The following is a 12,020-nucleotide window of genomic DNA, read 5'->3' on the forward strand; positions in this document are numbered from 1 at the left end:
TGAACTCTTTATTGGGTAGATTGCTTATCTATTTTGAGGTTAACCTCAAAAAAGGAATATGTTCCTTCATTTGGCCTGATTCTCTGTGTTTATGTCTATTTGTTAGTTAGATCAGTTATGTTTCCTGCTCTTGGCCTTATGTAGGAGATGTCCTATGGGGCCCAGCAGCATGCTCCCTTGGTCACCAGAGCTGTATGCTCTAAGGGTACCCCCTATGTGGGCTCTTCTGTTGTGACAGGGCTGGCTACTGTGAGCATACTGTCAGGGAAGGCTGGTCCTCAGCCAAGTTGGCTAAGAGGTCATGACTCATGCAGTAACTGCAGGCCCACTGGAAGGTGGGGTAGGCTTCCCAAGTGGCTGTCTATATGGCCTGGAAGGGTATGGGGCTGGTGCCATCACACAAATGGGTGGGGCCAGGTCCCCAAGTAGCTGTCTATGCAGTTTGGGCAGGGTGTGCAGCTCAGGGCTGGTCCCAGCTCACTCTTGGTTGGGGCCAGGTCCTCAGTGCTTATAGGCTAGAGGGAGGGTTCCAAACTGGTGCTGCCAGTGCCAGTGTTATAGTGGTAGAGTAAGCTCTCCCAAATAGTTGATGCCAGTGTCTCCATCCCTAGAGGCGGTCCCAGTTGCTTCCTGCCTCTCTGGAAGGCTCTCCAAGATCAGCAAGTGGGTCTGACCCAGACTTCTTTCAAACTACTGCCTCCGTGCTGGGACTCAGAGCATAAGAGATTTTGCACATACCCTTTAAGAGCAGAGTCTCTGTTTCCTATAGTCCTTCAGCTCTCCCAAAGATGAGCCCTACTGGTTTTCAAAGCCAAATGTTTTGGGGGCTCATCTGCCTGATGCAAGACCCCCAGGTGGGGTGCCCAATATGGGGCTCAGACCCTTGCTCCTTGGGGAGAATCTCTATGGTCATGATATTCCTCCCATTTATGGATCACCAACCCAGGGGTGTGGATCCTGACTATATCACATCTCCACCCTTTCTACCTGTCTTGTTGCAGTTCCTTCTTTATGTCTTTAGTTGTAGAAAATCTTTTCTGCTTGTCTTTAGTTTGTTCTCATAAATAGTTTCTCTGTAAGTAGTTGTAATTTTGGTGTGCCCATGGGTATTTTAAAAGAAATCAATATTAAAAATTTCATCAGTGTAAAAGTTTCGGTGAAAGAACATCTACAAAAGCACTGGCCTGGAGTTAAGCATTTCTCTCTTCCACTTTTCAATTGTGGAGTACTGGAGTATAGTTATATTGTTTGTGAATAAAAAAGCATTCAGTGCCACCCTATGAAAATTTCCCATTCTGGGCTGCCAAGCTGCCCTTCTCTAGATATGCATTCCCTCTCTTCTTCTAGCTCCTTATGCACAACTCTCCATTGAGTTCCCTTTTGCATACCAATTCTAATTTTGTTTGGAATTGTTTTTGCTAAATCAAGAACTTTTTATTGTAGCAAAATCTCCAAGGTAATCAAACAATGGATATTTTCAAATTAGATTACTGTGAAAGGTAGCTAATTTTAGACAGGCAGCTATTGGTGACAACTTGGGGATAACATCTTCTTTCTCCTTATAAGGATACCAGAAGTCAGCTGGTAGATAGACAAGCAGAATATGAAAATTTTCCATTATCCAACCAAGGTCATGTGAAATTGTTCCTTGGCAAACATCTTTTTGTTTCCTTTACTTGCCCTCAAATGGGGGAAGGAGGACTGCCAAATACCAACTTGAAGAACACTACCCAAAATGCTAAACATAAAGAGTGAGGAATACCAGGGAGTATTGTAAAAATTTGTTTCTAATACAGCCTGTTGTATCTTCATATTTCTATGCTGCCATTTCACTGCTGCCATATTGGTTTACTACAAAAGCAATCATTCTAGGTTCAAAAGCCCCACTCACAACAGAGCTAGTAAAACCCAGCACCTTTCAACTGGAGGCCATCCTATTTGTTTTCTCCACTCAAAAACACAAACTCTGAAAATGAGAAGATGTGGAAAAAGAAGTGAGCACCTGAGCTGAAAGTATTTCTGTCCTCTCTTTACATATGACATTGAAATTAAATATTGCAGTGAAATGGCTCACACACGACTCAAACCCTGAATAGTAATCCACACTGGTCATAGGCCAGACGATGGAAGACCTCAAGGGGCAAAACTCTTGCAGATTGTAATTTGATATTTATGGTGTTCTGTCGCCATCTCCTGGAAGAAAAGACCAAGAACACAAAAAGGGGTGCTAGGATTTCAGGTTTTAATGGAGATAATTTTCTTTAATTCTCAAGAAAGGTAAAGGCTCTGCAGTCATTGAAGATACATACTTGCATCCCCTTCCAAATGAATTAACGTAATGTTAAGGAACCGAGAAAGCTCAAAGGTAAATGTTCAGAACTCTAGTGTCAGTTACTTGAGAACAAGAGATAACATCAAACCAACGACTAATGAGCCTTCAGACTTGTCAGTCCCCAGAGAAGATCTGAATTCTCACTAGTAAAGAGACATGAGATCCAATTTTGCAAGAGTCAGTAGTACTGCAGGAACACAGAGAGACACTAAATGAATAATTTCCACACTCAGCTTTGAAAGTCATCATCCTTATTGCTTCTTAAGTCTTAGAATTTGACAAAAGAATTCTAAGGGTTTTAAAACATTATTAACGAGATTAAGCATTTTTTCCAGATTAACTCTTATTCCCCAGGCTAGCTTGTGTTGGAGTTATTTACACATATGGCACAAACACAACCAAATGAATTGGCATGATTGACTTTCTGTACACTGGGTCCCATCAGTATTTATTTCTCAAGGTTTGGTTTACATAACAACAAAGGATCATTGTGCAACATTTAAAAATATTATTTTAAAACACTTTTATTTTGATCATTATGTCTTCTCCATCAATATCCTCATGCAATGAGTGAAAACAAAAAAAAACCCACAACACTTTAACATAGAAAGTATTTTAGTCCAACCACTTCACAGTCCCAAATCACAAGCTATATTCAAAGTGAGGGCAAAATCCTAAGGTCAACTCCCACTAATCATCATGAAGGACAATTTAAACCATCTGTTCTTTCTAAACATTTGGCCCCCATCCTGCCCCACTGTCCTGACTTTGCGGGAACTTTACAGCTTATACAACGTACCAGTGTCCTGAAGTAACCAGAGATTGCTGATTTCCTTTCTGAATACTGATTATGCTTATTCATAAAACACAGAAAATGGAACACAGATTTAGTATTTTAGAGCTGGAAGAGACTTTTTTTAAGTGATACCTGGTGGCCTATTTTGGAAGATGTCAGGTTTGAACTAAGCACTGAAATATGTCAGGCTTTTTTTTTTTTTCTTAATTCAGCTTCCCTTGAGGGCCTCTCCTGTAAAAAACACTGTGAGGAACATAGATATAACTTAGATATAACTTAGATAACTTAGATAACTTAGTTATATCTAAGTTAGATATAACTTAGATATAACTTAGATATAACAGATATAACTTCTATTTCCAAAAAGCTGACTATGTTGTCTGCTTCTATGTTCCCAAGCTACCCATAAACTGAAAGGAAACTGAAAGGAAAAGTACCATGGTTCAATAGAAAAGTTGATGTCTTACAAAGAAGCGTCATCCTACCCTGCAGCTCCGCCTCTTTACAATGTATCTCATGTAACATGATACTTACTAGGGTTACTTGATAGAGTTAATCACCACATGGCAATTCTTTCCAAAACTGATGGCTAAGAGGAGAAATAACACTTGTTACTGCCAAACATCTTTGGGCAGGAACTCTGCCCACACAACATCAACAATCAAATTACAGCATCCCAACCTCCCAGTGAATCTACATTTGGGGTCAGAAGTCCAGTCTTCATAAATATCCAGAAATTGGAAATGCTTCATGGCCCACAACCAAATCTTGGGATCTTTTAAGTCCATCCTTTCCTCCCCTTCATTCCTCTTCCTCCCTCACTGTTGGAGTCTTGGTTGCTTTGATGCTCAAGCAGTTTGGGATACCTTCGTGTTTATCTTTCTGCTATTTTTCCAGCTGAACACTTGTATAGTTTGTGTTCAATGACAAATCCATAGAGCTCCAACACTTGATCAAGATATACAAGGTTTTGATTCTATCAGTTCAGCAGTTATCTTTCAATGTCCTGCAATCTCTCATCAAAATGAGATAGCCATGCTCTAACTTGTAAGATGATACCAAATGAAACTGAGAGGCTGGTCACCTTCATAAAATTCTTTTCAAAATTTCAAAAATACGTCTCAACTGCCACTGATCTTTTCCCTGTAGATTTTACCAGTCTCTAATGAGTTGATTTTAGGCAATTTCTCATCTCCCACTCTCCCACCACAAACTCAACTTTCAGAATGCAGAACTACTTGTAAGTTTCCCTAAATGTGCCAAGCTCCCTCGAGTGACCAGCCTTCATATATGCTTCTATTCCATATGCCTTCCCTTTGACAGTCTGGATAATACCTACTTATCCTTTAAACTTCAGCCTAGGAGTTGCCTTCTCTTATCTCCTCCAGGCAGTCTGGATTCCCTGACAATTCTGTGTTCCTCAAAGACCCTGTTTATACCTCCATCACAGCATCATCACATGTTAGTAAAATTATTTCCCCCTATACATTCATTCTGGGAAGTGATTAAGAGTTTGACACTGTACCCAGCACTCAGGGTTGAGTCTAACACATAGCAAGCACTCCACAAATGTTTGCCAGATGGATGGCCATTCCTGATGGTTGAGACACTAAGGAAGGGGCTGATTTCCAGTAGCACACAGCACTGCAGACAGACAGGAGAGTGGCTTCCTGGCCAGTTCAGACAGGCAGAAAGACATGAACACTTCCTTTCTTCCCTCCCCCTCTTGTCATCTGTCTCGTGTTCTAAACAGCTCCATTTCCCATTAGCCAAAATTTCAGATCCATCAAGAATAAACCTTTAGATGAGCTGGGTACAAAAGTGGTCTAGGCTGCTGACATGTGGCTTGCGGTCAGTGCTTCACTCATGGTAAAAAAAATACCTCTCTAGTAAGGCGGCTACAAGAATTAAAAGGGTCATTTTGGTAAGCTTCAGCAAACACCTTGTTCTCCGAAACTGATATAGAAAGAAGAGAGAAGAGAAAAAACAAACAAACACTGGAACCTACCAAAACAAGATACCCTACATCCAAAGACAAAGGAGAAGCCACAGTGAGATGGCAGAAGGGGTACAATCACAATAAAATCAAATCCCATACCCACTGGGTGGGCAACCCACATACTGGAAAACAATTATACCACAGAAGTTCTCCCACTGGAGAGAAAGTTCTGAGCCCCACGTCAGGCTTCCTAGCCTGGGGGTCCAGCAATGGGAGGAAGAGTCCCCAGAGAGTCTGGCTTTGAGGGCCAGTGGGGTTTGATTGCAGGACTTCCAGAGGACTGGGGAAAACAGAAACTCCACTCTTGGAGGGCACACTCCACTCTTGTATGCACCAGGACCCAGAGGAAAAAAAGCAGTGAACCCATAAGCAAATGGGCCAGACCTAGATGCTAGTATTGGACGGTCTCCTGCAGAGGCAGGGGGCAGCTGTGGCTCACTAAAGGGACAAAGATACTAGCAGCAGCCATTCTGGGAAGTACTCATTGGTGTGAGCCCCCCCCCAGAGGCCACCATTAACCCCCAAACAGCCAGTTGGCTCCAGTGTTGGGTCACCTCAGGCCAAACAACCAACAGAGAGAGAACACAGCCCCACTCATCAGCAGACAAGCAGATTAAAGTTTTACTGAGAATGGTCCTACCTAACAGAAGGACAACACCCAGCTCTACCCAGCACCAGTCCCTCCCATCAGGAAGCTTGCACAAGGCCTCTTAGATGGCCTCATCCACCATCTGCCAGCAGAAGCAAGAAGAACTACAACCCTGCAGCCTACAGAATGAAAACCACAATCACAGAAAGTTAGACAAAATGAAATGGCAGAAGATTATGTCCCAGATGAAGGAACAAGATAAAACCCCAGAAAAACAACTAAGCGAAGTAGAGATAGGCAACCTTCCAGAAAAATAATTCAGAATAATGATAGTGTAGATGATCCAGGACCTCAGAAAAGGTATGGAAGCAAAGATCAAGAAGATGCAAGAAATGTTTAACAAACACCTGGAAGAACTAAAGAACAAACAAACAGAGAAGAATGATATAATAACGGAAATGAAAAATACACTAGAAGGAATCAATAGCAGAATAACTGAGGCAGAAGAATGGATAAGTGACCTGGGAGACAGAATGCTGGAAATCACTGCTGCAGAACAGAATAAAGAAAAAAAGAATGAGAAGAAATGAACACAGTCTAAGAGACCTCTGAGACAACATTAAATGCACTAACATTCACATTATAGGGGTCCCAGAAGGAGAAGAGAGAGAGAAAGGACCCTAGAAAATATGTGAAGAGATTATAGTCAAAAACGTCCCTAACATGGGAAAAGAAATAGCCACCTAAGTCCAGGAAGTGCAGAGAGTCCCAGGCAGGATAAACCCACGGAGAAACATGCCAAGACACATAGTAATGAAATTGGCAAAAATTAAAGACAAATAAAAATTATTCAAAGCAACATGGGAAAAATGACAAATAAAATACAAGAGAACTCCTATAAGGTTATCAGCTAATTTCTCAACAGAAACTCTGCAGGCCAGAAGAGAGTGGCACGATATACTTAAAGTGATGAAAGGGAGGAACCCACAACCAAGAATACTCTACCCAGCAAGGCTGTCATTCAGATTTGATGAAGGAATCAAAAGCTTTACAGGCAAGCAAAAGCTAAGAGAATTCAGCACCACCAGACCAGCTTTGCAACAAATGCGAAAGGAACTCCTCTGGGCAGGAAAGAGACCCACAACTTAAAACAATCTTGTACGTAAATAGAGTGCTATATCAAAACCTCATGGGAACAGCAAACCCAAAAACTACAATAGATACAAACACAAAAAAGAAAAAGTAACGAAAACACAACACTAAAGATTTTCATCAAACCACAAGAGAAGAGAACAAAAGAGGAAAGGAAGAAAAAAGACCTACAAAAACAAACCCAAAACAATTAGGAAAATGGCAATAAGAACATACATATCGATAATTACCTTAAATGTAAGTGGGTTAAATGCTCCAACCAAAAGACACAGACTGTCTGAATGGATACAAAAACAAGACCCCCATATACACTGTCTACAAGAGATCCACTTCAGACCTAGCAACACATACAGACTGAAGGTGAGGAGATGGAGGAAGGTATTCCATGCAAGTGGAAATCAAAAGAAAGCTGGAGTAGCAGTATTCATATCAGACAAAATAGACTTTAAAATAAAGACTGTTGTGAGAGACAAAGAAGGACACTACATAATGATCAAGGGATCAATCCAAGAAGAAGATATAACAACTGTAAATATATATGCACCCAACATAGGAGCACCTCAATATATAAGGCAAATACTAACAGCCATAAAAGGAGAAATTGACAGTAATACAATAATAGTGGGGACTTCAACACCCCACTTTTATCAATGAACAGATCATTCAGACAGAAAATCAATAAGGAAACACAGGCCTTAAATGACATTAGACCAGATGGACTGAGTTGATATTTATAGAGCATTCCATCCAAAAGCAGCAGAATACACATTCTCTCAAGTGCACATGGAACATTCTCCAGGATTGACCACATGCTGGGCCACAAAGTGAGCCTTGGTAAACTTAAGAAAATTGAAATCATATCAAGCATCTTTTCCAACCACAATGCTAGGAGATTAGAAATAAACTACAAGACAAAAACAAACATGTAAAAAACACAAACACATGGAGGCTAAACAATATGCTACTGAACAACCAGTGGATCACTGAAGAAATCAAAGAGGAAATCAAAAAATACCTAGAGACAAATAAGAATGAAAGCACAACAATCCAAAACCTATGGCATGCAGCAGAAGCAGTTCTAAGAGGGAAGTTTATAGCAATAAAATCTTACCTCAGGAAACAAGAAAAATCTCAAAATACCTAACCTTACACCTAAAGCAACTAGAGAAAGAAGAACAAACAAAATCTAAAGTTAGTAGAAGGAAAGAAATCATAAAGATCAGAGCAGAAATAAATGAAATAGAGACAAAGAAAACAATAGCAAAGATCAATGGAACTAAAAGCTGGTTCTTTGAAAACACAAACAAAATTGATAAAACTTTAGACAGATTCATCAAGAAAAAAAGGGAGAGGACTCAAATCAATAAAATTAGAAATGGAAAAGGAGAAGTTACAACTGACACCACAGAAATACAAAGGATCATAAGAGACTACTACAAGCAACTGTGTGACAATAACATGGACAACCTGGAAGAAATGGACAAATTCTAAGAAAGGTACAATCTCCCAAGACTGACCCCGGAAGAAATAGAAAATATGAACAGACCAATTACAAACACTGAAATTGAAACTGTGATTAAAATAATCCCAAGAAACAAAAGTCCAGGACCTGATGGGTTCACAGGCAAATTCTATCAAACATTTAGAGAAGAGCTAACACCTATCCTTGTGAAACTGTCCCAAAAAATTGCAGAGGAAGGAAAACTCCCAAACTCATTCTATAAGGCCACCATCACCCTGATACCCAAACCAGACAAATATACAACAAAAAAAGAAAATTACAGGCCAATATCACTAATGAACATAGACACAAAAATCCTCAACAAAATACTAGCAATCCAAATCCAACAATACATTAGAAGGATCATACACCATGATCAATTGGGATTTATCCCAGGGATGCAAACATTTTTCAATATTCACAAATCAATCAGTGTGATACACCGCATCAACAAGTTGAAAAATTAAAACCATATGATCATCCCAATAGATGCAGAAAAAGCTTTTGACAAAATTCAGCACCCATTTATGATAAAAACTCTCCAGAAAGTGGGCATAGAGGGAACATACCTCAACATAATAAAGGCCATATATGACAAACCTACAGCTAAAGTCATATTCAATGGTGAAAAGAGGAAAGCATTTCCTCTAAGATCAGGAACAAGACAAGGATGTCCACTCTCACCACTTTTTATTCAACATAGTTTTGGAAGTCCTAGCTATGACAATCAGAGAAGAAAAAGAAATAAAAGGAATCCAAATTGGAAAAGAAGAAGTTAAATTGTCACTGTTTGCAGATGACATGATACTATACATAGAAAATTCTAAAGATGCTACCAGAAAACTACTAGAGCTCATCAATGAATTTGGTAAAGTTGCAGGTTACATAATTAATACACAGAAATCTGTTGCATTTCTATACACTAACAACGAACGATCAGAAAGAGAAATTAAAGAAACAATCCCATTTACCATAGCATCAAAAAGAATAAAATACCTAGGAATAAATCTACCTAAGGAGACAAAATACCTGTATGCAGAAAACTATAAAACACTGATGAAAGAAATCAAAGACAACACAAACAAATGGAAAGATATACCATGTTCTTGGATTGGAAGAATCAATATTGTCAAAATGACTATAGTACCCAAGACAATCTACAGATTCAGTACAATCCCTATCAAATTAACAAGGGCATTTTTCACAGAACTAGAACAAAAAAATCTTAAAATTGGTATGGAGACACAAAAGACCCCAAATAGCTAAAGCAATCTTGAGAAAGGAAAACAGAGCTGGAGGAGTCAGGCTCCCTGACTTCAGACTCTAGTACAAAGCTATAGTCATCAGAACAGTATGGTACTGGCACAAAAATAGAAATATAGATCAATGGAACAGGATAGGAAGCCCAGAAATAAACTCACACATCTATGGTCAATTAATCTACAACAAAGGAGCCAAAAATATACAATGGTGGGGTGGATATACAGTATCTTCAATAAATGGTGCTGGGAAAACTGGACAGCTACTTGTAAAAAAATGAAGTTAGAACATTCTTTAACACCATACAAAAAAACAAGCTCAAAATGGATTAAAGACCTAAATGTGAGACTGGACACTATAAAACTCTGAGAGGAAAACATAAGCAGAACACTCTCTGACATAAGTCGCAGCAATATCTTTTTCTATCTGTCTCCCAGAGTAATGGAAATAAAAACAAAAATAAACAAATGGGACCTCATTAAACTCAAAAGCTTTTGCACAGGAAAGGAAACCATAAACAAAATGAAAAGACAACCCACAGATTGGGAGAAAATATTTGCAAATAATGTGACCAACAAGGGATTAGTATCCAAAATTTGCTAACAGCCAATGTGGCTTAATATCATCAAAATAAACAACCCAATCAAAAAATAGGCAGAATACCTAAATAGACATTTCTCCAAAGAAGTCATACATATGGCCAAGAGACACATGAAAAGATGTTAAACATTGCTAATTATTAGAGAAATGCAAATCAAAACTACAATGAGATATCACTTCACACCGGTCAAAATGGCTATTGTCAAAAAATCCACAAGCAATAAATGCTGGAGGGGGTGTGGAGAGAAGGGAACCCTCATGCATTGTTGGTGGGAGCGTAAATTGGTACAGCCTCTATGGAAAACAGTATGGAGGTTCCTTAAAAAACTAAAAGTAGAGCTACTATATGATCCTACAATCCCACTCCTGGGCATAAATCTGGACAAAAATATGGTCTGAAAGGATACATGCATCCCAATGTTCATTGCAGCACTATTTATGATAGCCAAGACATGGAAACCACCTAAATGTCCAACAACAGAGGAATGGAGAAAGAAGATGTGGTACATATATACAATGGAATATTACTCAGCCATTAAAAAGAATGAAATAATGCCATTTGCAGCAACATGGATGGACCTAGAGATTGTCATACTGAGGGAAGTAAGTCAGACAGAGAAAGAGAAATATTGTATGATATCACTTATATGCGGAATCTAAAAGAAATGATACAAATGAACTTATTTACAAAACAGAAACAGAGTCACAGACTTAGAGAATGAACTTATGGTTACTGGGGGGGAGGGTGGTGGGGAAGGGATAGCCAGGGAGTTTGGGATTGATGTGTACACACTGCTATATTTAAAATGGATAACCAACAAGGACCTACTACACTGCACAGGGAACTCTGTTCAATATTATGTAACAACCTAAGTGGGAAAAGAATTTGAAAAAGAATAGATACATGTATATATGAAAAAATAAAATAAAATAGAAATTTTAAATAAAAATAAATAAACCTTTAATTGAAGCAGGTTACAACTCCTCAGCTTTCCCAGGCCTCCCTGGAGAACTCTATGAAGTCCAGCAACAAATGCGCCACCTGGACCCACATGACCAGTCTCCCCAAACATGTGGTCATGTAGCACTGTGCCAGGCGAACAATTGACACTTGGGTATTGTATGGGTCTGAATTTTTCAGTCATGGCCTCAGCATGGCTGTCAGAACTTGCCCTTTTCTCCAAATTCAACTTAAAAACCTTTAGTAAGCCTTTGTTATTTTTTCTCCTGAAGTCATCTTTGTTATAAAGGGAGTTCTGTTTGTTTCCAGGCTAGCAATTAATCACTTGATATTTTAAATTTCTCGCTGATTCTATGAAGGCGCCATTATTTTGTCCAAGGAAAAAGAATACTCAGGCCGATCCCTTAACTTCTGAAGACCATGTAACAGAGAGCAACTCCATCTTCTAAATAAGGTGCTTTGGTATCAATGTCAGAAAGAATATTGGGCTGGTTAGAATAAGGACTTGATATATAGTTTCCAATATTACTTAAGGTCTCAATATTCTATATTAGGAAGTATCCGCTTACTCCTTTGACCAATTTTGATGATCTGCAGAGACATGACATATATAAAGATCAGAAGGTGTACACGTATCGTACTTTAAAATGTTAATTTCTGTCTATTCATCACTAACACTTGGTTCAAATATCCCCTCTTTCAGAAAAGTCTTTTTTAAGTCCCCAACTAATTATTTTACTTTGTAGTCTCTTAATATTACACTTTTGCTGTATTATATAATTACTGAGTAATATTTTAATATCAAACTATATATTTTTTCATTTCCTCTC

The sequence above is a fragment of the Tursiops truncatus genome, chromosome 11, assembly GCF_011762595.2.
Source record: "Tursiops truncatus isolate mTurTru1 chromosome 11, mTurTru1.mat.Y, whole genome shotgun sequence".
In the NCBI taxonomy this organism is placed as follows: domain Eukaryota; kingdom Metazoa; phylum Chordata; class Mammalia; order Artiodactyla; family Delphinidae; genus Tursiops; species Tursiops truncatus.